The sequence below is a fragment of the Cucurbita pepo genome, chromosome 20 (assembly GCF_057944985.1).
Source record: "Cucurbita pepo subsp. pepo isolate OVF chromosome 20, ASM5794498v1, whole genome shotgun sequence".
In the NCBI taxonomy this organism is placed as follows: domain Eukaryota; kingdom Viridiplantae; phylum Streptophyta; class Magnoliopsida; order Cucurbitales; family Cucurbitaceae; genus Cucurbita; species Cucurbita pepo.
The window spans coordinates 8,522,420-8,550,049 of NC_141817.1; the positions used below are offsets into that span (position 1 = coordinate 8,522,420).

The window sequence follows — 27,630 nt, forward strand, 5'->3', positions numbered from 1 at the left end:
TAAATTGGCAAGTCAGTAGCCATACTAACTTTAAACGATTTTAAAAGTGTCAAAAAAACGTATCTTGAAGAGTAAAAAATGGTAGTCAATGATCTAAACTTACCGGACCTAAATCAAATGTGTCAAGTTATAGGCCATCAGAGTATGAATTATCTAGTTCTGAGTTGTCAAAATAGGATGAAACTGAGCAATTTTAATGACTAAGTAACCTAAGGGACTTCTTTTATATTAGAGTTCACTTTTCAACTTTGAAAATCTAATCGATATAGAACAAATTTTTTTCCTTAATTCTCCGTCATCACATTTAACTCCTCAAAGGTCACCACAACTCATCCTCGATTATAATCCTAATGGTAAAGTTCAGGTAGAAGGTATGTGTACGTGCATGTACACAATAGAAGGAGAGATAAAATACACAAGAACACATCTAAAAACAACACAAGACCAACTTTATAGTTTTCCAAGCCCGCGCAATGGGTATGCGACATGAAGCGGCCGACTTTGTTTTCCAGGGGTCGTGTGTCGTTAAAGCATTAACGCCCTCTTATTCTCCTTCTTTCATTCTCCAATCTCTAAAATTTCCTCACCCAAATTAAGATATATAAGTAATAGCAAGAAGAAGAGGAAGATGAAGAAGAAAAAGAAAAGAGGAGAATAATGAAACATTCAAAGATCTATAAAATATATGTGAGTGATGACAAAACTGGGCACTAGGTCGTTGCAATCATTTCATAATCTATTTACATTACGAAATAGAGTATTAAACCATTTCCTATTTATACTCACGTCGCTTTTCTTCAATGGTATGACATTGTCCACTTTGAGTATAAACTCTCATGACTTTGCTTTTTGTTTCCCCAAATGGTCTCATACCAATGGAGATGTATTCATTACTTATAAACCTATGATCATTCCCTTAATTAGCCAATGTGGGATCTTCTCCGAACACTTCTGTCCTCAAAAAACGTACACCATAGAGCCTCCCCTAACTATGAATCCCTCGAATAACCTTCTATTAATCGAGACTCGACTCCTTCTCTGGAACCCTCGAACAAAGTACACCCTTTGTTCGACACTTGAGTCACTTTTGACTACACCTTTGAGGCTCACAACTTCTTTGTTCGATATTTGAGGATTCTATTAACATAAATAAGTTAGGGCATGAGTCTGATATGATGTTCGAAATCATGAACATCACAATGATATGATATTGTTCGGCTTTGCTTTTGATTTTCCCAAAAGGCCCCTTACCAATGGAATGTATTCCTTGTTTATAAATTCATGGTATCTTTTTAATTAGCCAATGTGAGACTTCTCTCCCAACAATTTTCCATAGAATATAGGGTAAAAACCCATAATGGAGGAAGGTATGAGCAAGGTTCAATATACTTAAAAAAAAAAAAAAATCGCAAATATAACCAAATTGATGATAATGGGGATGAGAATGGGGATTGGCTAGAAAATGTTGAGGATTATTGGGAGTGAGTCCCACGTTGGTTAATTTAGTGGATGATCATGTGTTTATAACTAAGGAATACTTTCTCCGTTGGTACGAGGCCTTTTGGGGAAGCCCAAAGTAAAGCCATTAGAGCTTATGCTCAAAGTGACAATATCATACCAATGTGGAAATCCGTGATTCTAACATGGTATCAAGAGTGTTCCTGTGGAACAAAGGGGTGTACTTTGTTCAAGGGCTCCAATGGGAGTGAATCCCACATTGGTTAATTTAGTGGACGATCATGAATAAAATCTTCATTGTCTTCATATCCTTTGGAATGCTCGGAATACGATAGTGATGAACATGGTGTTAGATATCTGTTGAACCTCTTTCATGAGATCTTCAATCTTTGAGGTTGGATGGTTAATTTAGTGGAAGATCATGAATAAAATCTTCATTGTTTTCATCTCCTTTGGAATGCTCGGAATACAATAGTGATGAACATGGTGTTAGATATCCGTTGAACCTCTTTCATGAGATCTTCAATCTTTAAGGTTCGATGGTTAATTTAGTGGAAGATCATGGTTTTACAAGTGAGGAATACTATCTCCATTGGTATTGTTCGAGGACTCCAGTAGGAGTGAATCCCACATGGTTAATTTAGTGGAACATCATGAATAAAATCTTCATTGCTTCATCTCCTTTGGAATGCTCGGAATACGATAGTGATGAATATGGTGTTAGATCCATTCATGTTACAAGCGATCTCATAAGTCCATAAATTTTTTCTTGGATGCCCATGAAGATTTTCTAGGTTCTTAGTTTGTCTATGTAGTGTGATTCTCAACTATGGTTTCTAAGATGTTTAGGACTAGCTCATCGGCTAATCTATACTCTGGGTGCACGCAGGTCTAATCTTTGATTGCTGCTTATGATCCTAAAGTGCTCAGTCTACTGAAAATGTACTAACCTGAGTTGACTCGAAATAGCTCTAGCTTTTTTGTCCTAGTCTTAACTTGGTTCTCTTGTACATGATTTACTAGGAAGATTATCCTCTTAAACACCTATTGCATGATATACATAATCAAAATATGCGTGCAAGTTTATTAGTGAGATATCCTATCAATCACCTAAAGCACTAAAAGTAGAAACTTAAAAATTTGCAAACAAACAAGCTCAACCACAAGCTAACATCCATCAATAGCGGGAAGAACATATGAGTATAGTGCATCCTCCTTTTTAGCACAACTGAAAGCATTTAAAACAACATTTATCTTAAATCTCATACAAGAAAATTTTTGATAATTTCTTGCGTATTTTATAAATATCTCTACGGAAAAATATAAAAAAACAACATGCATCCCAAAATCTTATCCTAGGGGCATATCAATAATTTTCTATCATACATACAATGTATTCACATCCAAAATTACTCTTTTGTAGTCCTAACATGTATATTCTAACCACCTAAGGTAAGAAACGCTCGCATGCTAGCACATCCTCATAATCCCTACAAGTATTAGTTGCCTAAAGTCCATGCATCTACTTATCAGGATGTAACATGCATTTTTTAGCTTGCTTTTATGCTTGTAACTCCTAATTAACACAAAAATTTATTTGTAGGACCTAATTAACATAAAAATAGGGTTAGTATGGTAATCAGAATGAAAAATAGTCAAACGAATATAATAGCATTCACGAACTTCACATGAGGCTTGTAACTCCTAATTAACACAAAAATTCATTTGTAGGACCTAATTAACATAAAAATAGTAACTCCTAATTAACACAAAAATTCATTTGTAGGACCTAATTAACATAAAAATAGGGTTAGTATGGTAATCAGAATGAAAAATAGTCAAACGAATATAACAACATTCACGAACTTAACATGAGGGAGTTCTACACTTATTGTTCTGAACTGTACAAATAGCTAAACAACTCGTTGAAAGTTGAGTTTATTAGACTAGAAAAGGTTTATGTTAGTGATCACGTGAATGCTAGAAAGAGATCCCAAACCAACACTATCATTGAAGGGTGTAGACAAACTTTCGAAGTAACTCGTGTTTACTCAAGAAAACATCGAGACAAATTAAGAGAAGATCTGGTAGAAAATGTAGGCCACAACAATGCCAAAATAGAAAGAGTTCTAATCACGCTAAGATTAGATCAGCTTCAATTTCAAAGCAATAAAACCAACGAGTGGTGGAACAATACTATGGACCAGCCGAAGTCATTAAGAATGTCGGGAATGCATCATACATGATTCAATTTCTCTAATGGATGCAGACTAGCCCTGTTGTCCATGTCAGTAACTTGAAACGTTACAATCCTGACCAGGAAAACACTAGGCACAAGAAGGCAGTATGATCTCCTGCTACGAAGGAAGTAGGAGAGATTCTAGCTGAAAAGACGTGAAGAGTTGGCGAAAACTTGACGAACCAAGAAGTGATTTTCAATAGTTCATGGTAGATTAGAAGAGGCTCTTTAATTTGAGATCAGCTGGAAACACATCAAGAGACTTTAAAGTCAACATTATCATACATCGCTAAGTTCACAAAGAGTTGGTTGTCAAAGGCATCAACCGATTGAGTGGGTAAAGATGTCACGGTCATGTTTGTTGAAGGCGTGTTGCTGTCATGACTATTTATCAATTCTTCACCACGTTATAAGCCATCAAAGTTGTGGTTGTTGCTTATTTGCTTTTAGCATATAACATTACTTTCTTTCAAGTTGTTTTCAACTCATTTCTTCCCTCACTTTTTATGAAATATTTTATCTCAGATGTGATTCGAGGCTCGATCATACGTTAAGATTGTCCACAAAGTTCAATTTTCACATGGCTGACTTGTTCAATGGGTTAGAACAAGTGTCACACAATCGTTGTCCTGCTGCCACAAGAGTGCGATTATGATATTTGGCAATCCCAATTATTAAAGTGTTATAAACTAACTTTACTACTCTTCCAAAATCTCTCTCTTATAGATAATTTTAAAGGCAATCAAGTTCATATGCCGTCTCTATCTCCTAAGAAGAGTCTCGTAATAGCGTATATCTCAGTTTTTTATTCGACCATTTCTACAAGGACTTATTTTCTTCTCTTACATCATAATTTTCAAAAAATTATATTGACTCGTAGAGTTGGAATACAATATCACTGTCTATCAATTAATCTTAGTAACAAGGTTAATATGATATGATAATAGAGTTTTTATAGATTTACCTACATGAATTTCAACTTTAATCTCACTTTTTCAAGAAAAATATTTAAACTTTCGTTGCATTTGATAAAGATACTTATACATTAAATAATTATCAATCAGATCGATGAAATATTAATAATGGTCTTTGACTAGTACATTCACCAGAACATTTGGGTCGGAAAAAATAATTTGTCATTTTATTCGTGGTTGTATAATCATGAATATCTCAGTCTTTTGTAATACCTAAAACCTATGTTCCTAGAAAACAAGCTTCATGAATTTGAGAAAAACTTATGTTCGGGACTCAAATAAGAATTTCAATTTTGGTTTCACCCCTTCGACTCAACATTCTCATGCATCCCCCGTGACCTAATATGAGTCTAACATCCTACAAAAAGAATATGGACATGGCATTCCACCCATTGAAGTGAGAAAAACATGTGATCTTGGTGTATCGCATAGGTCGGAGGTGGGTCCCATCAGGTTGTGTACTTTCTTTTCCATACATTATACTTTCTAGTTCTATACCTAAAAACACTCCCTTAAAAAGACTAGCTAGGTCACATGACCGGTAAATATCAGGAATTAAAGAAAAACCTATGTTCAAGACTCAAATCACAATTAGAATTCTGGTTTTAGCCAATAGATTGAACATTCTTCTACATCCCTCATGACATAGTATGAGTCTAACATCCTACAAAAAGAATATACATGTGATCATGGTGTATCGCATAGGTGGAGGTCTAAGATGACTGAGGGCATATAGCATGTTTGAGTCTCTTATATTTAGTGACACCTAGTTGTTTGGGCGTTGTATTTGGCTCAGGGTCGTGGATGTGTTTTTTCTCGAATCAACTTACTTGGCTTGGCTATACCCTTAGAAATAATGCATAGGTTTGTAAGTTCATGGTTCTGACTTTAGAGGGTCTATCATAAAAAGCTAAGGGTATAACCTAAGCATGTGATGTTCTACTCCTATCACAAAAAATACCTATCATTTCTATGCTTCATAACATCATAACTAGATGCCATGTAAAACTTCAGGTTAGTCGTAAAAGCCATAAAACATCATAGAAGGTATAGTAAGGGCATTTTTCGTTATTTTACTTGTATCATTGGTTTGTGCAATGCTCCTATAACCTTCAAATTCAACATGCATCGTGAATTCATGGTATAAGGTCATAACACTTGTAGGCTCTCTTCAAATTTAGGGCATGAAAAGGAAGCTCTCATCGTCCTCTTTAACAGCTCTATGATCACCAGCTTTGACTTGTATAGAAGCTCCACAAATCTTCATCTAAATTTTGAGGTATTTTCCATATTTGATTCTCGTACCCTCAGGCAACCTCAACAATTGGATGGCTTTGTGACGATTCCGTATAGGCCTAGGTAGATTCTTTGGTTGTTACATTAAGTACATGGACATTTCATATATTAGAGTTAGAGATGACCAAATTGGTCTAAGGTATTTTGTTTCTTTTAATGTTAGCCCATCCCTAATCTATTTTCATTCCTATATCTTTTTAAGAAATATGTGAACATTAATGTCTAGAACTTGACTATTAAGGTTTTAGTTCGAAAGAACTCGAGTTCAAAAAATTTCTTGTGGGATCCTAATAAGATTTAATAATTATGTTATCTTTTGATCCCTAAACCTTTATAAAGAATACAAATGGATTAATTTTTTTCCAAGCATCAAAGTTGAGATGGCCGAGTTGGTCTAAGGCGCCAGATTAAGGTTCTGGTCCGAAAGGGCGTGGGTTCAAATCCCACTCTCAACAATTATTTTTTATACGATGTTTAATATTTTGATATTTTGATCACTTATAAAAAATACAAATGGATTAATTTTTTTTCAAGCATCAAAGTTGAGATGGCCGAGTTGGTTTAAGGCATAATATGTTGATCCCTAAATCTTTATAAAGAATTCGGATGGATTAATTTTTTTTTTCAAGCATTAAAGTTGAGATGGTCGAGTGGTCTAAGGCGCTAGATTAAGGTTCTGGTCCAAAAGACTTATATAAAGAATATGGATGAATTAAGATTTCTAAGGAGTTTGTATCGAGCTGCCCAACAAGGTGGAAAAATGACTTGAAAGTTGACCCTGACTCGATGAATTTGACTATAAAATTAGGAGCCTCCACCAAAAATGATTTCCTACCTACTTTGAGAGCCTATAACTCGTGCTATAGTCCACGACAAGGTAAAAATTGATTCCTAACTTCTTCTTTTCTAAGCAGTTTGTATTGAGTTGCCCAACAAGGTGGAAAAATGACTTGAAAGTTGACCCTAACTCGATGAATTTGACTATAAAATTAGGAGCCTCCACCAAAAATGATTTCCTACCTACTTTGAGAGCCTATAACTCGTGCTATAGTCCACGACAAGGTAAAATTGATTCCTAACTTCTTCTTGCAATCCCATCTGCCACTTTTATGAAGAAGATGAACTAGTCACGTCACCCTAAGTCAGAACTTCCTTTAGTCCTTCACCATATTTGTAGGAATTTCTTCGAAATAATCCAATTAAGTAATATTAGATTAACCTACTAAATGGACTCCATTACTTATGAGATATGACATCTTAAGGTTACACATGAAATTTGGTAATCACAGTATACATATCATGAACATTAAATGCAGAAATACTTCATTTAAACTTTCATAAAACGTCATCTTCATATTAAAATATAGTCATGGACTTATGTATTTTGAAAACACCTTTAAAACGACGCAACAAAAGACTAAATGATATGAACCAAGAGACATCAATCATACAATATATTTCAAAGAAGATGTGAAGAAAATATTGTTGAAATTATCAAAAGATATTTCAATTCATGCCACATTGAAGAAGAATGAAGTTTCATGTTATAAATTTTAGGTGGATTACAATTTAGAGTTATTGTACTTCATTAATGTATTTTAAGACTTTGTAGTTACTTTAGGTTAGAATTACAGAATGGTTAATTATGGCCATTAAGTATGAATGTTACCGCTCTTGGAATGCCTTTAATAGTTTCATTTTGAGACTATATAAAACCATGTAGGTTGATTACATATTGGTTAATTATGGCCATTAAGTATGAAAGTTACAGGTCTTGAAATGCCTTTAATAGTTTCATTTTGAGGCTATGTAAAGCCATGTGTTATATTTGTATGTAGACTTGGAAAATATAGTAAAAGGAGCATTTGTGCTTTTCTTTAGCCAATGGCTAAGTTTCTTTCAATTCTATGTAGTTTAGATTGCATGTAGAATCATTCAAGCTCGACATGATCAATCTTGCTTGTGGAGTGATTCGAATCTCAAGCAAGTGTTCTTGCGTTGAGATATTTGATCAACAAGATTCATTCAAGCTAGACATGATCGATTTGGCTTATGGAGTGATTCGAATCTCAAACAATGTTATTGCCTTGAGATATTAGATCGACAAGGTAATCCGAATCTTATTCCCCATGTATTGATTCCTTATCTTATCACTAAATAAAATAAATAAACGTTTACATTCAAAACATCTTATCCTAGTCTAAGTCTAAGAAAATAAATGTGACTACCATGTGCATGTGTCATAGTCTCGAGTTTCAATGTCGTCGTCAGCCGTACAGGAATGCCTTGCCTTAACTTGAAATAGAAGTAGCACGTAGCTTGAGTATTTAAAGAAATACTCAGTAAGTGACCCTACTATTGGGGTTAAATGGAATGACGGGTCCTATCATATCAGTCTATTTTCCTACGACACTATCCTAACGGGCAACTTGGATGTGTACCATATACTCTACACACAACCCATATGTGCGAGTATGGACTCACCAGTCAGCTCGCACACCACTGGGCCCCTTTCCTTGTCGGGCGAGCATGCTCTGGTAGCTCTTTATGTCGAACACCCGTTAGAATTAGTAACCGTCACGACAGCATTATGTAAAACATAATGATAGTTCTCCTGCTTAGTGGTGTACGCGTCCCTACTCTCGTGATGGAATAATGGTATCCCCCAATGCATGAACACACATAATGCATGAGATCCCAATATTTTTCAATTTTCAACATTATTAAATATAATCTCGCTACCGTTTTTCATTCATATCATATCATTTCTCATTTTTCAGTTCTCATATCATGCATAATTCTAACGGGGTTATATTTCATGTCATGTATCATGATATCATGTCATTCATAATAAATATGTTTTATACAAACAGTTTAGGAGACATAACATAACGTTCTATGCTTTTAACAAAACATTTCATAAAGTGTGATTCATACAACAATTACCTCAACAGTCACATAAAACAATCTAAACATAACATATCACATCATAATATATCATATCATAAATATGTCAATTTATCACATATCTCGTACCATAACATATTTCTATTTTCTTTTTCTATTTTTATTTTATTATCTTTTTTGTTTTAATTACGTTGACCGAGCTAATTTTTAATTAATTCTTACTCTCAAATCTTCTCTTTTAATTTTTAATCACATCCATACTCATCATCATAAATAGGAAAATTTTCTGAACACACACAATGTATGAAGCCTCCCTAGTTTTCATCTTTAAATCATTTTTATCACACAACCCTATACATTGTTCACACATTACTCTAATAACATATAAGCATGGACCTTCATACATTCATCATCATTAATATTAACTAGGGTTGTGCCTTTGAAAACTCGTCTTCACAGTGCATCTTAACATTTAATACATGCACATCATCTTAATATATAACATCATAATGTGAAGTCGTTTCATCATCATATATCTCACATCATCTTGTTATCATGCGTCGACATCATCATCTCATCATTTAACTCATCACATCATCATATCATCATTTAACATCATCATGTCCTCATATAACATCACACATCATCATATAATATTAACTTTGTGATGGTACTGTCTGATCTGTGTGTAAATGCATTAGTTTTTTTAGTTTTTTTCATTCAAAGCATAACGATTACCTATCAATATTAATATCAAGTTGGAATGAGGAGAGATATGCTACATTCTCAAACCGTAGATCACAAAGAAGATATCTTGGGACTAAAAGTCATAGAAAGGAAAATCGGATAATTTGCAATCTGTAGATGACTGGATGGACTTCATCAATGAATAAACAGGTATAAACTCTATGGTAATGAATATTTATAGATCAAAAAAATATATTATGATATTTTCGAGATTATTATGTACTTTGATATAAATGTTACATATGTCTTCTGATTAAGTAGTTGAAATGTGAAAAGTATAATGCCATGAAAAAAATAGACAACTCCCTCGTACATGCAGAAAGCTAGTTTGGAAGTACTATATTTGTAGGAGCGCATTGAACAAGCCGAGGTTGAGACAATAATTTCAACAAATAATGCTGTTGATGATGCTTTGAATCCTTATTGAGCCTAATCGTGAGCATGTAAGAGGGCTATGATTTTGAGTAACTCGTTTCAAATTATCTCTCATTAGTTATTTTTTAATTTAATGACTAAATTATTGATTACATTATTAGAGCACAATAATAATACTCAAATTAACTACTAACTTATCTTTCATGAGTTATAACTAATCTTTCCCGGTGTTTTTAAGCTTTGTTCGTCGTTGACTCCTAGTTTCTCTTACCAGTGTCACCTGTTCATTAATGCGGTATCTCAGCTACCTCAAGCTTAGGTTACTTACTTTCTCCATAGGCTTATCTAGAATTTTTGGACTCGTATGTAAGACTCGCTCTCGGTCAAATACGGCCCATCTACTCATTTCTCTAGTGGCCTAGTCATCTCATATACCAACGGTCAAGAGCACTCATTCTCTCTAACTTAGCACTCAACACGTTGGTTAGGAACTCCGTGGGAATTAGTAGACTACAATACTCATATAAATAAGTCATGACTCAAAACCAATAAGCATATCCTAGAGTCGTAACCTTCCATTAACATGCATAACATACTCATATCTAATGCTTGTTTTCATACGTTTATAATGTTCGACACAGAACATTCTGGTAATCATTAATAACATGCATACATTACAAGCAAGCAGTCACAATATACAATAGACATTAAATATCATCAAATTCATATTAACATACTAAGCTCTTAATCATGTAAACAACATACTCACATGTTGTAAAACAAGTTAAGAACTAGTTTAAAGAACGATATGCTACTTACTTGCTTTCGAATCCCTTTTTTTCTTGGATGTACATTTAATAGAGTATTTCAATCCAATTCCTATTAGACCTATATTTCACCATTTTCAACATAAGTATAGACCAATCTTGATAGGACAGGTCAAAAGGAGTCGAAGGGGACAAACCGGGAGCCAAAACAATGACACACGTGCCCCCACTCTCTCTGTCGGCAGAATTCACGCGCCCTTTCTTCTTCCTTGCGATTTCCTGCAATTTTCCCACTTTTACACTAATTCCCGTTAAGTCACGAGGCCATACTCCAACCCTACAACCCGTATTTCATCCCGACTTCTTCTACAACTTTATAGATCTCCTTATTACGATTCTAACAAGCCCTATTTCATTACCTATTACTCAACATACACCAAGATAACAAGTTTTAAAGGTTCGGTAATATGGGTTTTGTGTTACCTTGGTATAAATATGGGTTTCTTGTTGGAAACAAACGATCCAAATACTCGGATCGCTCCTCTTGATCCTCTGAGTAGATCTGGAGGGAGACCTTAGATTGAAAGTGCTTCAATGTTCGGATTTGAGCGTGGTACCCACCTTCCTCTTCTTCTTAAAAACCCTAACTCCTCTTTTTCTCTCTGTCTCTTTTCTTTTCTTTTCTTTTCCTTGCAGGTCTGTCTAAACCCCCTCAAGGGTGGTGTGTGGGGGAAAAATTACTCTTTTGCCCCTGGTTGACTTTGACCCAAATTTTTCATCAAATTACCATTATTTTTTTAAATTTTCCTAAGCTCCTTGATGTGTCCGAGCATCTTTTCCTAAAACTATAAACTCGTAAAAGTTAGGAGGATGCTTGTCTGAAAGAAGTGTAAGTCTGTACCTATTGGGCTTGGGGTGTTACAAGCTTTAACTTCACTTACATTACTCGATGATGTACTTAAAAATGCACATCAATATAGCTTATTCAACACAATAGTGGTGGAAAAATTTATCGAGTGAGTTAATTTGTGTACCAATTATTACTTACTTACAACCATAATTTTTTAGTAATTCATCTAGTTAGGATGCATATGAAGGAACTCATGATCTAATATAGAAGACTAGTAGAATATTCTAGTCTACTTTCGAAGGTTCATGCAGAATAATTTCCATCATGGTTAAAATCTAAGGTAATATAACATACTATTCCATAAACTAATGAATATACACGATTATAACACAATTTAACTAACAAGTAGTATGTTTCTTCTTACCGGATTGAAATATATTCATCTATCGTAATTTACTCGGACTTGTTAAAATGGCTTGCAAATAGACCAAGAAAAAGTGTACATGTGGAGACACTATGAATGCGGCCCACTTTTGTATATGATATAAACAATGTGATCACTAAATTGTACATGTGGAGACATGTGAGTGGGGGCATCCTATGCAATGAGTATTGCATAAGATTAGACCATGAAGAAAACCATTCTCACTTTATAATGGCGTTTACTATTGAGACTGATTTTTTCATACGATGACCTAGGTAACTCGATCTTAATCCTGAGCTAACTATGAACTCTTGTTTATTCAAAATTATCCTTAGATTTGCATGGGTGAGAGTGGCTCGAGTTCGCGACTCAATAAGCCTCCCATTTCAGGGGTAAGACTGGGTGAATAGCTAGGGACATAGGGTGTAAGATGGAATTCACTCCTACCTGCTTTTAGGGATAGTAGAGAGGTTGTTCACTTAAGTATTGACTCCAAGTCTTGAACAAAGGGCCCCACCCTCTAATTGGCCCGAGAGGGATTCGGTTTGGTGGTTGGACCACAAACCAATTGTTCATTAGAGGATCAGTGGGACTTACAAGAAGTAACTTTAGGGGTAAAACGGTAAATTGGCCCAACTCTAGTTACGAACAACCTGTGAAGGATCGACTTACTAATCATGGTTATATCAAATGGACAGAAATATATCTATAGTGATGGGAGTGCAACTACTAGGCAATAATGGAGTGTCTTAGTAGTTAACGAATGTTGGTTAACAAGGTTAATGAGTTTAGCGGTTAATCTCGGATCGTTGGAGCCCATGATTTGTAGGTCCATTAGGTCCCTCTGCTAGCTCATATCAGACTAAACCTTAGAACAGTGTGACGAGTGAGTGCGAAGTGTTCGAATTCAAATTAGAGAATACACACTAAATACATATGATATATTTAACAAAATTTTGTTTTATGAATTAAACAAAAAGAGAGAATTTGAGATATTTGAATAAGATTTAAATATTTTAATTATGAATAGGGATTCATAATCAATATGTACCGGAATTGATTGAGATTGGCATTGGATTTAATGTTAAATATTAATTAAATTGTTTAATTAATCATTTAATATTATTTTGATTTGAAATTAATTGTTGAATTAAAATAAAGAAAGTCAAAATGTTGACTTCACTGGGTGGAAAAATCTATGTTTGAGTTAGTGGAATATTGAGTGTCAATATGGTTTAACCAAACTTGCATGTTTGCCACATAATCCCACAAATTTGAGTGTAATTTTGAGTGTCAAAATTTGGTTTAACCAAACATGCATGTTTGCCAAATAAATCCCACAAATTTGATTGGAATTTTGAGTGTCAAAATTTGGTTAACTCAAACTTGCATGCTCGCACATAATTCCACAAATTTGAGTGGAATTTTGAGTGTCAAAATTTGGTAATCTCAAATTTGCATGGACACGCAAATATGACCCTATAAATTGAGTGATAAGGTACATGGAAAGTTGGCTTGAAAAACTGTGTGAAAATCTCTCAAAACTCTCTCTTTAGATATACTAAATTCCTATCAAGTTTAGTCACTCACCGGATTCCACAATCTCGTTTTAAGGCTGGAGAATAGTAGGGAAGACACTAGTGGTTGTTAGAAACCGGTATGTGAGGAAAAAGAAATTTAAACTACAAAAGGTTAATATTCAAACTCATTGAGTTTTAATGCTTTTGAGCATGCTAGCTAATTTACTATAATTAATGTACTTAGAGTGCCTAAGATCCAAATTGCTTCCGCACGTGTTCAGTAACACCACCACTTCCAATCTTTACATGTCTATAATGGAGTAAGAATTGAGGAAGGGTTCGCTCTTGTTAAACTACATCAAAATCAAAGTGTTTTTATATGAGAACCTTTCATCTTAGCCTTACGAGCCAAACATATGATTTATGTTAGAGAAAATGATGCCTCCAATTGCTATGTCCTATTAAAAATACCACAAATAGGCTTTCATGACTTTGATATGTACGATCGACAATATGTTGATACGATGGTTGTCAATGAACAAATTCTTAGTACATTGGAAGACATTGATAAAAATACTGAGATCACGTATGCAAGACAAGATATTGAGGGCATATTTATTTGAGGAACAATTCGGGACGTTATATAAAATATTTTTTTTGAACACATTATACTCTATATATAATATTAATTTTGTGACGGTACTGTCTGATTGGTGTGTAAATGCATTAGTTTTTTTTTTTTTTTTTTTTTTTCATTTAGTGCATAACGATTATCTATCAATATTAATATCAAGTTGGAATGATTAGACATAAGCTACATCCTCAAACCGTAGATCACAAAGAAGATATCTTGGGACTAAAAGTCTTAAAGGAAAATCGGATAATTTGCAATCTGTAGATGACTGGATGGACTTTATCGATGAATAAACAAGTATGAACTCTATGGTAATGAATATTTACCGATAAAAAAAATGTAGTATGATATTTTCGAGATTATTATATACTTTGATATAAATGTTACATATGTCTTCTGATTCAATAGTTGAAAAGTATAAAATCATGAAAAAGAGACAACTCCCTCGTATACGCAGAAAGTTTGGAAGTACTATATTTGTAGGAGCGTATTGAACAAGCCGAGGTTGAGACAATAACTTCAACAAATAATGTTGTTGATGATACCTTGAATAAGGTTATTGAGCCTAATCGTGAGCATGTAAAAGGACTATGAGTAACTCGTTCCAAATTATCTCTCATTAGTTATATTTTTTAATTTGATGACTAAATTATTGATTACATTATTATTTCATTTGTTATATTTTTCTTCTCCTAGAGCATAATAATAATACTCAAATTAACTACTAAGTTATTATATTGACATGACTTAAGAGAGATTGTTGCAAAATGATGATAGTTTTCTAGTGATCCAGTTGCTCTTATTCATCACATTCCTATTGGACCACATGATGTTAGAGTATGGGCCGATGTATCAAGGAAGTTTAATGCGTACTTATGATGTCCTACATCAAAAATGTGTTGTCACACATTGGTTGGGGAGGAGAACAAACCACTATTTATAAGGGTGTGGAAACCTTCCCCTAGCAAACGCGTTTTAAAGCCCAAAGGGGAAGCCTGAAAGGGAAAGCCCAGGGTGTGGAAACCTTCCCCTAGCAGACGCGTTTTAAAGCGTTGAGGGGAAGCCCGAAAGGGAGCCCAAAAAGGACAAAGGGAGTCCAAAGAGGACAATATCTGCTAGCGGTGGGCTTGGGTCGTTACAGTTGGTATCAGAGCCCTAGGTTATAGATCTTGTAGACTAGCAAGGACGGATATTTTTGTGATATGTGGTTGGCTTTAAATATTGAAACGGATATTTTTGTGATATGTGGTTGGCTTTAAATATTGAATGTCATGATACGGTATGATTTTGTGTTGTGATGTGATCTTGTCAATGCATGTCTCTACGTTGCGTCATTTATGTTTTCTTTTCCCTGAATTATATAGTAGAATGTAAGGAATGTTACAAGTGAATCATAAACTTAGATAGAATCATTTTCTTGGTTTCTCGAACCATGCCGCACAAAGATCGTAGAAGAGGCGAGAAAGGGAGAGGATGACCTCCCATTAGGAGAGGGGGAAAAAGAGAAGCCGAAAGAATCTCATCCCAAGAAGGGTCTACTACTGGACCCTATGCGTTTGAACCACCTCCTGAACACGCACCTCTCCCACAAGCTGTACCCCCTCCTGAATACGCACCTCACCCACAAGCTGTACCCCCTCCTGAATACGCACCGCCCCCTCAAGCTGCACCACAAGTTGGGTTAGACCCCGCCACAAGATTAATGTTGGAGTCACTCCAAACGACAATGCAAACAATGCTGGCCACACAACAGGCCACGTTGTTAGCTACGCAACAAGTCGCAGCAATGGCAACGCAACTAGCCAACGTGACGACCACGCAACTGGTGGATGCGGTAGCCATACAACCGGCCAGAAACCCGCAACCGGATAGGGGGGCAGTTGGTTAAAAGACTTCAGGCAGTATAACCCCCGTCCATTTGTCGGTTCAAAGGAAGATCCCATAGTAGCTCAGATGTGGATCGCAAACAAGGAAACAACCTTTGAATCAATGAGATGCCCTGATGAACATAAGGTGACGTGTGCGACGTATGTACTGCAAAAAGACGCAGAAGTATGGTGGGCAGATAATAAACAGAGTATCAACCTGGGAGAGGGGATCACAACGTGGGAAATCTTTAAGAAAGCCTTCCTGAACCGTCACTAGCAGGCACTGAAGAGAAACAGATGGAGAAATTTGTGTTGGAGTTGAACCGAAGACCCGCCGCATGTTGGGGGCCTTTAACCCGAAAACTTACAATTGTTGTTCTGCTGCCACAAGAGTGCGATTATGACATTTGGCAATCCCAATTATTAAAGTGTTTTAAACTAACCTTACTACTCTTCCAAAATCCCTCTCTTATAGGTAGTTTTAAAGACAATCAAGTTCATATGCAGTCTCTGTCTCCTAAAAAGAGTCTGGTAATCGCGTATAACTAAGTTTTTTATGTGACCATTTCTACGAGGACTTATTTTCTTCTCTTACATCACAATTTTTACAAAATTATACTGAGTCGTAGAGTTGGAATACAATATCACTGTCTATTAATTAATCTTATTTTACAAGGTTCTTGTACGGTCTATTATGATATGATAATAGTGTTTTTATAGATTTACCTACATGAATTTCAACTTTAATCTCACTTTTTCAAGAAAAATATTTAAACTTTAGTTGTATTTGATAAAGATATTTATACATTAAATAATTATCAATCAGATTGATGAAATATGAATAATGTTCTTTGACTTCTACATTCACCACAACATTTGGGTAGGAAAAAATAATTTGTCGTTTTATTCATGGTTGTATAATCATGAATATCTCAGTCTTTTGTAATACCTAAGACCTATGTTCCTAGAAAAGAAGCTTCATGAATTTGAGAAAAACCTATGTTCGAGACTTAAATAAGAATTTGAATTCTGGTTTCACCCCTTCGACCCAACATTCTCATGCATCCCCCATGACCTAATATGAGTCTAACATCCTACAAAAAAAAAAAAAAAAAAAAAAAAAAAAAAAAGGACATGGCATTCCACCCATTGAAGTGAGAAAAACATGTGATCTTGGTGTATCGCATAGGTCGGAGGTGGGTCCCATCAGGTTGTGTACTTTCTACCCTCCTCTAAAAAGACTAGCTAGGTCACATGATCGATAAATATCATGAATTTTAGAAAAACCTATGTTCAGGACTCAAATCAAAATTCAGACTGAGCATTCTTCTACATCCCTCATGACATAGTATGAGTCTAACATCCTACAAAAAGAATATACATATGATCATGGTGTATCACATAGGTGGAGGTCTAAGATGACTGAGGTCATATAGCATGTTTGAGTCTCTTATATTTAGTGACACCTAATTGTTTGGGCGTTGTATTTGGCTCAGGGTCGTGGATGTGTTTTTTCTCGAATTCAACTTACTTGGCTTGGCTATACCCTTATAAATGATGCATAGGTTTGTAAGTTTATGGTTCTGACTTTAGAGGGTCTATCATAAAAAGCTAAGGGTATAACCTAAGCATGTGATGTTCTACTCCTATGAAAAAAAAAAAAATACATATCATTTCTATGCTTCTTAACATCATAACTAGATGCCATATAAAACTTCAGGTTAGTCGTAAAAGCCATAAAACATCATAGAAGGTATAGTAAGGGCATTTTTCGTTATCTTACTTGTATCATTTGTTTGTGCAATGCTCCTATAACCTTCAAATTCAACATGCATCGTGAATTCATGGTATAAGGTCATAACACTTGTAGGCTCTCTTCAAATTTAGGGCATGAAAAGGAAGCTCTCATCGTCCTCTTTAACAGCTCTATGATCACAAGCTTTGACTTGTATAGAAGCTCCACAAATCTTCCTCTAACTTTCGAGGTCTTTTCCATATTTGATTCTCGTCCCCTCAGGCAATCTCAACCATTGGATGGCTTTGTGGCAGTTCCATATAGGCCTAGGTAGATTCTTTGGTTGTTACATATATGTACATTTCATATATTAGAGTTGGGATGACCAAGTTGGTCTAAGGTATTTTGTTTCTTTTAATGTTTTAGCTCATCCCTAATCTATTTTCATTCCTATACCTTTTTAAGAAATATGTGAACATTAATGTCTAGAAATTGACTATTAAGGTTGGAGTTAGTCTATGAAGCGAGATTAAGGTTTTGGTTTGAAAGGACAGAGGTTCAAATCTCACTCTCAATAATAATTTTGAAAAATTTCTTGTGGGATCATAATAAGTCTTAATAATTATATTATCTTTTAATCAAGGTTTAATATTTTGATCCCTGAATCTTTATAGAAAACATGGATGGATACATTTATCAATTTTAAAAATCAGAGTTGAGATAGCCAAGTTGATCTAAGGTCTCCTTATATGAATTTAGCAATTATACTGTCTTTTAACATCAAAGAATGCAGATGGATTAATTTTTTTTTAAGCATCAAAGTTGAGATGGCGAAGTTGGTCTAAGGCGCCAGATTAAGGTTCTGGTCTGAAAGGGCGTGGGTTCAAATCCCACTCTCAACAATTATTTCGAGAAATTTCTTCATATCTTTGGTCCGATGTTTAATATGAGAATACTATCGGCCAAAGGCCCTTTTTGGTCCGAAAGGGGTTCAATCTACTCTCAATATTTATTTTGAGAAATTTCTTGAGGGTCCTTATATGGATTTAGCAATGACATTATCTTTTAATTTTAATATTTTTATCCCTATACCTTTATAAAGAATAGGAATGGATTATCTCTCGTGGCTTTGCTATTGGTTTCCCCAAAATGTCTCATACCAATGTAGATGTACTCATTACTTATAAACCCATAATCAGTCTCTTAATTAGTCAACGTGGGACTCCTCTCCAAACAATTCTGTCCTCAAACAAAGTACACCATAGAGCCTCCCCTAAGGCCTATGAATCCCTCAAACAACCTTCTCTTAATCGAGACTCGACTCCTTCTCTGGAGCCCTCGAACAAAGACACCTTTTGTTCGACACTTGAGTTACTTTTGACAACACCTTTGAGGCCCACAACTTCTTTGTTCGACATTTGAGGATTCTATTGACATGGCTAAGTTAAAGGCATGACTCTGATATCATGTTAGGAATCACGAACATCACAATGGTATGATATTGTTCACTCTGAGTATAACCTCTCATGACTTTGCTTTTAGTTTCAACAAAAGACCTCATACCAATAGAGATGTATTCAATACTTATAAATCATAATCACCATTTTAATTAACCAACGTGGAATTTCTCTCCCAACAATCTTCAATAGAAAAGGCTGAATTCATGAATAGAATCTTCATTGGCTTCATCTCCCCCTTAATTTGTTTTTTGCAGCATCACTCAACAAGCATCCAATCTTCGACAAAGTTCTCGAAGAACTGGAGATACAAAATCGGATGGGTGATTATGGATATTCGTTTATTTTGTTTTCTATCCTATGCACTTTGATGATTTGGAATGCTCGAAATATGATAGTGTCGTGTTTGAACTATTCAAAAGTGGCGTAAGTGCCTAGCTTCAATTTTGTTATTATTTGTTGAACCTCTTTCATGAGATCTTTAATCTTTGAAGTTGAGTCACATATGCTTGAGCTATTCATCATCTAATCCAAGAAAATGATTTCTAAACACTTTAAAACAATAAATTTGGGATCAAATATAAAAAAATTCAAGTTAAGCAAGCATACATTTGAAGGTCATAGAGAACGTTTTAGCAAAATTTCAAGACTTCTTATGTTTAGCCAAACGAATTTTCACACGATAGATCTTCATTGCTATGACTTGAACAAAAGATCAAAGATTTGTGGAAAACTCTTAAAACAATGATTTGAAGAGGAAGTTTTTCTAAGAGATTTTTTTCTCACAAGAGAAGAGACGTGTAATTTTAGTTCAGTCCATATTTGTGAAGGAAAGATCGTCTATTCGAAGAAACTATTTTGGCAAGTAGATTCGTTTTCTTCAAATTGCATCCATTTTAATACAATTATGTTGATTTGGGTTAGAAAAAGAAATATCGAAATTGTTAACTTGCACCCCTTCATCCATGGTTAGGTGCGACTATGACTCATATTAAGTGCATTTGGCTTGGGTTTACTATTTGGATCCCGTTTTTGCTGTTCTGACTCTTTCCAACCATCTTGGGCCGCTTCGAAGCCAGTTTTGACGTTAGATTCCACGTACAAATAGTGACACTTCAAGTTAACTATTTACGTAGTCTCCTGTCCGTACTCAAAGTGGGTTTACTCTACACATGATAACGACTCCTCACAATGATCTATTCATGTTACAAGCGATCTCATAAGTCCTTCAAATTTTTTCTTGGGTGCCATGAAGATTTTCTAGTTTCTTAGGATGTCTATATAGTTTGATTCTCAACTATTGTTTCTAAGACGTTTAGGACTAGCTCATCGTTTAATCTATACTCTGGGTGTACACAGGTCTAAATCTTTGATTGCTCCTTATGATCCCAGAGTGCTTGGTCAACTGAAAATGTACTGACCTGAGTTGGCTCGAAATCGCTCTAGCTTTTATGCTCTAGTCTTAACTTGGTTCTCTTGTACATATTTTGCTAGGAAGATTATCCTCTTAAACACCTAATGCATGATATACATAATCAAAATATTCGTGCAAGTTTATTAGTGAGATATCCTATCAATCACCGAGCAACCAGAAGCTAGAACACATATCACTATAGCGCATCCTCCTTTCTTACGCAATGGAAAGCATTTAAAACAAAATTTATCTTCAATCTCATAATAGATAATTTTGATAACTTCTTACATCTTAAGTAGTATACTCATCCATATTACTCATATGATATTTTAGTCATGCATATTCTCTTTCTATCACTACGAAAAATTCAAAAAAACAACATGCATCCCAAAATCTTACACTACGGGATATCGATAATTTTCCGTATCATACATACAATGTGTTCTCATCCAAAATTACTCTTTTCTAGTCCTAACATGCATATTCTGACCACCTAACGTAAGAAACACTTGCATGCTAGCACATCCTAATAATCCCTACAAATATTACTTACCTAAAGTTTATATGGCTACTTATAAGGATGTAGTGTGCCTTTTCGAGCTTGCTTTTATTCTTATAGGTCGTAATTAACACAAAAATTCATTTATGAAACCTAATTAACGTAAAAATAAAGTTAGTATCAAAATTGAGATGAAAAATAATCAAACAAAGGTCAAACGAATAAAATAACATTCATGCCCTTCACATGGTGCAAGGGAGTTCTACACTCATTTTCACGCATGGCACTACAGGGGTAGTATAGCTGCTTGTTGATAGATGGGGTTGCGGTTATGGGTCAGATACAGGGGTACAGGCTGGACGAACTAGTTCCTAAACGCCCAAATAGCTAAACAAGTTGTTGAAAGTTAAGTTTATTAGACCAGCAAAGGTGGGTATCAGTGATCGCCTGAATGCTAGAGAGATCCCAAACCAACACTTTAATTCAAGGGTGGAGACAAATTTTTTAAGTAACTCCTGTTTACTTAAAAAAAATCTAGACGAATGAAGAGAAGATCGGATAGAAAAAGTAGGCCACAACAATTCCAATATAGAAAGAGTTCTAATCACGATAAGATTAGATCAACTTCGAATTCAAAGCAAAAAAAACCAACGAGTGGTGCAAAAATACTATGGACCAGCGATATGTGCATAACAAAGGCAGCCAATTCAACTGAAAGAAGGAGTGAGTGTTCGCTCAAATCAGTGAAAGAGGCAAGCAGCAAAAGCACCAGCGATATGTGCATAACAAAGGCACCGGCTGGAGAGCCAAAATTCAACTGAAGGAAGGAGTGAGTGTTCGCTCAAATCAGTGAAAGAGGCAAGCAGCAAAAGCACCAGCGATATGTGCATAACAAAGGCACCGGCTGGAGAGCCAATTCAACTGAAGGAAGGAGTGAGTGTTCGCTCAAATCAGTGAAAGAGGCAAGCAACAAAAGCACCAGCGATGGGTCCTCGACACGGGGGCAACAAACCATATGATCGGGGCCCACTCCGTCGTCGAGATCGAAGGGCGCGGCACCATCCTGTTCGTCGGCAAGGGAGGCATGGCTAATATTGTGAGCCTGGGTCAACTCGATAAGGTCGGCTGCCACGCTTCCATCAAGCGTGGGTTACTTAGGATCGACGAGGTTGCTCACGCAAGTTTGGTGCATGGCAAAACTGTCTTTACATCCTAGAGTTAGAGATAGAGCAACTAGTCAGCCTCTCGGCCAGGTACCAGAGGATGGAAGACCTATTAGAAAGAGGTGAACCACCTTGACTGGCGTCGCGCCTTCTCGAAGAAGAGGTGGCCGAACAAGAGTTGGAGTCTGGAGGACATGAGCCATAGGGCTCATATACAACAGGAAATTTTTTTAGATGGAAGAAGTTGGAGTCTGGAGGACATGAGCCATAGGGCTCATATACAACAGGAAATTTTTTTAGATGGAAGAAGTTGGAGTCTGGAGGACATGAGCCATAGGGCTCATATACAACAGGAAATTTTTTTAGATGGATGAAAGTGACACAGATTTAGTTGGCCTCACCAATTCTCTCTCTCTCTGTTATTTTTCGCATTTTTATTTTCTTCCAACATCTTCCCGTCAAACGATTTCCTCTCACCGAAAAGGATTTCACTTGTCGACTATCCTTGCTGATTGTCGAAAAACAACAGGCGGTGCTAAAGGCGAGGCGGGTACCCATCGCTTTTTGGAGTCCGCGCCAAAAGGCCGATGTAAACTCGCGGGTCCCGATCCGACACAATTGACATCGGTACTCCATGCAACCTCACAATTTCTTTCACATACAGTTGGGCCCAATTGTCTACTGTATATGTTGCGTTACCCGGTAGGAAGTGAGCCGACTTTGTCAGACGATCGACGACCACCCAGATTACCGTATAGCCCTTTAATGTTTTGGGTAGGCATACTATGAAATCCAAGGCAATGTTTTCCCATTTCCATTCCAGTATACTTAGAGGTTGTAGTAGCCCGGCGTTTTTCTGTCTAGGGGCTTTTACTTGTTGGCACACCAGACACTTACTCACGTACTCCGCGATATCCCTTTTCATACTTGGCCACCAGAAGTGTTGTTTCAAGTCTTGATTCATCTTTGTTCCACCTGGATGTATCGAGAAGGGTGAGTTGTGTGCCTTAGTTAGGATTTCATTCTTTATTTCGCTCATGGGTGGCACACATAAACGTCCTTGATATAATAATCCGTCATTTGTTGACATAGAAAATTTGTCCACTGGGCCTACTTTCAATTGGTCTACGATTTTGCTTAGGCTTGGATCCCCACGTTGTAAGTCTATGATCCTTTGTCTGAGCGTGGGACGCTCTGTCAGTCGGGCTATTTGGGCTGCCACTTCTTCGATTACTACCATTATGTCAGCTCGTTTGAAATCAGTTCACACTCGTGGCTCCCTTGTGATGAGGGCCGACGAGTGTACTGCTTTTCGACTCAGTGCATCAGCGACTACGTTTACTTTTCCAGGGTGGTACTGGATATCTATGTCATAATCTTTTACCAGCTCTTACCATCTACGTTGCCTCATGTTCAATTCTTTTTGTGTGAAGAAGTATTTTAGGCTTTTATGGTTTGTATAGATTTGGGTCTTTTCGCCATATAGGTAGTGTCGCCAAATTTTTAACGCGAACACCACCGCTGCCAGCTCCAAATCATGTGTAGGATAGTTTTTCTCGTAATACTTTAGTTGGCGTGATGCATACACAACAACCTTGTCATGTTGCATCAGTACACACCCTAACCCCTTTTTGGATGCATCACTGTAAATCACGTATCCCACAGAACTCTCTGGAACTGTGAGCACTAGGGCGGATACTAGTCTTTGTTTTATCTCTTGAAAGCTAGCCTCACAAGTAGCATCCCAAACGAAAGGTACACCTTTTTTTGTCAATTGGGTGAGAGGCGTGGCTATTCTAGCGAAGTCCTGGACAAACCTTCGATAGTAACCCATCAATCCCAAGAAACTTCGTATCTCGGTGACCGATGTTGGGCGTTTCCACTTTGTGACAGCTTCTATCTTATTGGGATCTATGAAAATTCCATCTTTAGACACTATGTGCCCCAGAAACGAAACCTGTCGTAGCCAAAATTCGCACTTTGAGAATTTGGCATACAACTTGTTCTCCCTTAGGATAGTTAAGGCTTTGCGAAGGTGCTCTTGTGTTCTAGGTTCATTTTTGAGTATATCAAGATGTCGTCTATGAACACGATCACAAACGAGTCTAAGCACTCCTTAAATACTCGGTTCATTAATTCCATAAATACCGTTGGGGCATTGGTGAGTCCAAAAGACATCACCACAAACTCGTAGTGACCATATCTGGTTCGAAAGGCTGTTTTCGGTATGTCTTCATTTTTAATCTTAATTTGATGATATCCTGATTGAAAATCTATTTTAGAAAACACTGTCGCCCCTCGCAGTTGGTCAAATAGGTCCTCGATACAGGGTAACGGGTATTTGTTCTTTACCGTCCTCTTGTTTAATTCCCTATAATCAATGCATAAACACATTGAGCCGTCTTTCTTTTTGACAAACAACACTGGTGCACCCCAAGGGGACACGCTAGGTCGAATGAAGCCTTTATCTAATAGGAATTGCAGCTGTGATTTAAGTTGTTTTAGTTCTGCTGGTGCCATGCAGTACGGGGCCTTAGAGATGGGTCCGTTCCTGGTTCCAATTCTATTCCGAAGTCTACCTCTCGCGATGGAGGGATTCCCGGGAGGTCCTCCGGGAAGACATCCATAAATTTGTTTACGGATGAGAGGTTAGTGGAGAGAAGTGGGGAAATGTTGTTTTTATTTATTTATTTATTATTATTATTATTATTTTAACTACCTTACTATAATTATTTTTATTTGTTTATTTATTTTTGCTATTACATTTCCTCACCCAAATTAAGATATATAAGTAATAGCAAGAAGAAGAAGAAGAAAAAGAAAAGAGGAGAATAATGAAACATTCAAAGATCTATAAAATACATGTGAGTGATGACAAAACTGGGCACTGAGTCGTTGCAATCATTTCATAATCTATTTACATTACGAAATAGAGTATTAAACCATTTCCTATTTATACTCACATCGCTTTTCTTCAATGGTATGACATTGTGCACTTTGAGTATAAACTCTCATGACTTTGCTTAATTAGCCAATGTGGGATCTTCTCCGAACACTTCTGTCCTCAAACAAAGTACACCATAGAGCCTCCCCTAACTATGAATCCCTCGAATAACCTTCTCTTAATCGAGACTCGACTCCTTCTCTGGAACCCTCGAACAAAGTACACCCTTTGTTTGACACTTGAGTCACTTTTGACTACACCTTTGAGGCTCACAACTTCTTTGTTCGATATTTGAGGATTATATTAACATAAATAAGTTAGGGCATGATTCTGATATGATGTTAGGAATCATGAACATCACAATGATATGATATTGTTTGGCTTTGCTTTTGATTTTCCCAAAAGGCCCCATACCAATGGAATGTATTCCTTGTTTATAAATTCATGGTATCTTTTTAATTAGCCAATGTGAGACTTCTCTCCCAACAATTTTCCATAGAATATGGGGTAAAAACCCATAATGGAGGAAGGTATGAGCAAGGTTCAATATACTTAAAAAAAAAATCGCAAATATAACCAAATTGATGATAATGGGGATGAGAATGGGGATTGGCTAGAAAATGTTGAGGATTATTGGGAGTGAGTCCCACGTTGGTTAATTTAGTGGATGATCATGGGTTTATAACTAAGGAATACTTTCTCCGTTGGTACGAGGCCTTTTGGGGAAGCCCAAAGTAAAGCCATTAGAGCTTATGCTCAAAGTGACAATATCATACCAATGTGGAAACCCGTGATTCTAACATGGTATTAAGAGTGTTCCTGTTGAACAAAGGGGTGTACTTTGTTCAAGGGCTCCAATGGGAGTGAATCCCACATTGGTTAATTTAGTGGACGATCATGAATAAAATCTTCATTGTCTTCATACCCTTTGGAATGCTCGGAATACGATAGTGATGAACATGGTGTTAGATATCCGTTGAACCTCTTTCATGAGATCTTCAATCTTTGAGGTTGGATGGTTAATTTAGTGGAAGATCATGAATAAAATCTTCATTGTCTTCATCTCCTTTGGAATGCTCGGAATACGATAGTGATAAACATGGTGTTAGATATCCGTTGAACCTCTTTCATGAGATCTTCAATCTTTGAGGTTGGATGGTTAATTTAGTGGAAGATCATGGGTTTACAAGTGAGGAATACTATCTCCATTGGTATTGTTCGAGGGCTCCAGTAGGAGTGAATCTCACATGGTTAATTTAGTGGAACATCATGAATAAAATATTCATTGCTTCATCTCCTTTGGAATGCTCGGAATACGATAGTGATGAATATGGTGTTAGATCCATTCATGTTACAAGCGATCTCATAAGTCCATAAATTTTTTCTTGGATTCCATGAAGATTTTCTAGGTTCTTAGTTTGTCTATGTAGTGTGATTCTCAACTATTGTTTCTAAGATGTTTAGGACTAGCTCATCGGCTAATCTATACTCTGGGTGCACGCAGGTCTAAATCTTTGATTGCTGCTTATGATCCTAAAGTGCTCAGTCTACTGAAAATGTACTAACCTGAGTTGGCTCGAAATATCTCTAGCTTTTTTGTCCTAGTCTTAACTTGGTTCTCTTGTATATGCTTTACTAGGAAGATTATCCTCTTAAACACCTATTGCATGATATACATAATCAAAATATGCGTGCAAGTTTATTAGTGAGATATCCTATCAATCACCTAAAGCACTAAAAGTAGAAACTTAAACATTTGCAAACAAACAAGCTCAACCACAAGCTAACATCCATCAATAGCGGGAAGCACATATGAGTATAGTGCATCCTCCTTTTTAGCACAACATTTATCTTAAATCTCATACTAGAAAATTTTTGATAATTTCTTGCGTATTTTATAAATATCTCTACGGAAAAATATAAAAAAACAACATGCATCCCAAAATCTTATCCTAGGGGCATATCGATAATTTTCTATCATACATACAATGTATTCACATCCAAAATTACTCTTTTGTAGTCCTAACATGTATATTCTAACCACCTAAGGTAAGAAACGCTCGCATGCTAGCACATCCTCACAATCCCTACAAGTATTAGTTGCCTAAAGTCCATGCATCTACTTATCAGGATGTAACATGCATTTTTTAGCTTGCTTTTATGCTTGTAACTCCTAATTAACACAAAAATTTATTTGTAGGACTTAATTAACATAAAAATAGGGTTAGTATGGTAATCAGAATGAAAAATAGTCAAACGAATATAATAGCATTCACGAACTTCACATGAGGCTTGTAACTCCTAATTAACACAAAAATTCATTTGTAGGACCTAATTAACATAAAAATAGGGTTAGTAT

The 27,630-nt window shown here is 36.1% G+C and overlaps 2 non-coding genes across 2 annotated transcripts; both read left to right on the forward strand.

The window, feature by feature from the left end:
* The first annotated feature begins 6,341 nt into the window (after positions 1-6,341).
* TRNAL-AAG (transfer RNA leucine (anticodon AAG)) lies at positions 6,342-6,422 on the forward strand. Its single transcript has one exon. It is a non-coding gene; the product is annotated as a tRNA-Leu (tRNA).
* Positions 6,423-18,615: 12,193 nt separating this feature from the next.
* On the forward strand, positions 18,616-18,696 carry TRNAL-AAG (transfer RNA leucine (anticodon AAG)). The gene has a single exon. It is a non-coding gene; the product is annotated as a tRNA-Leu (tRNA).
* The last annotated feature ends 8,934 nt before the right edge of the window (positions 18,697-27,630 follow it).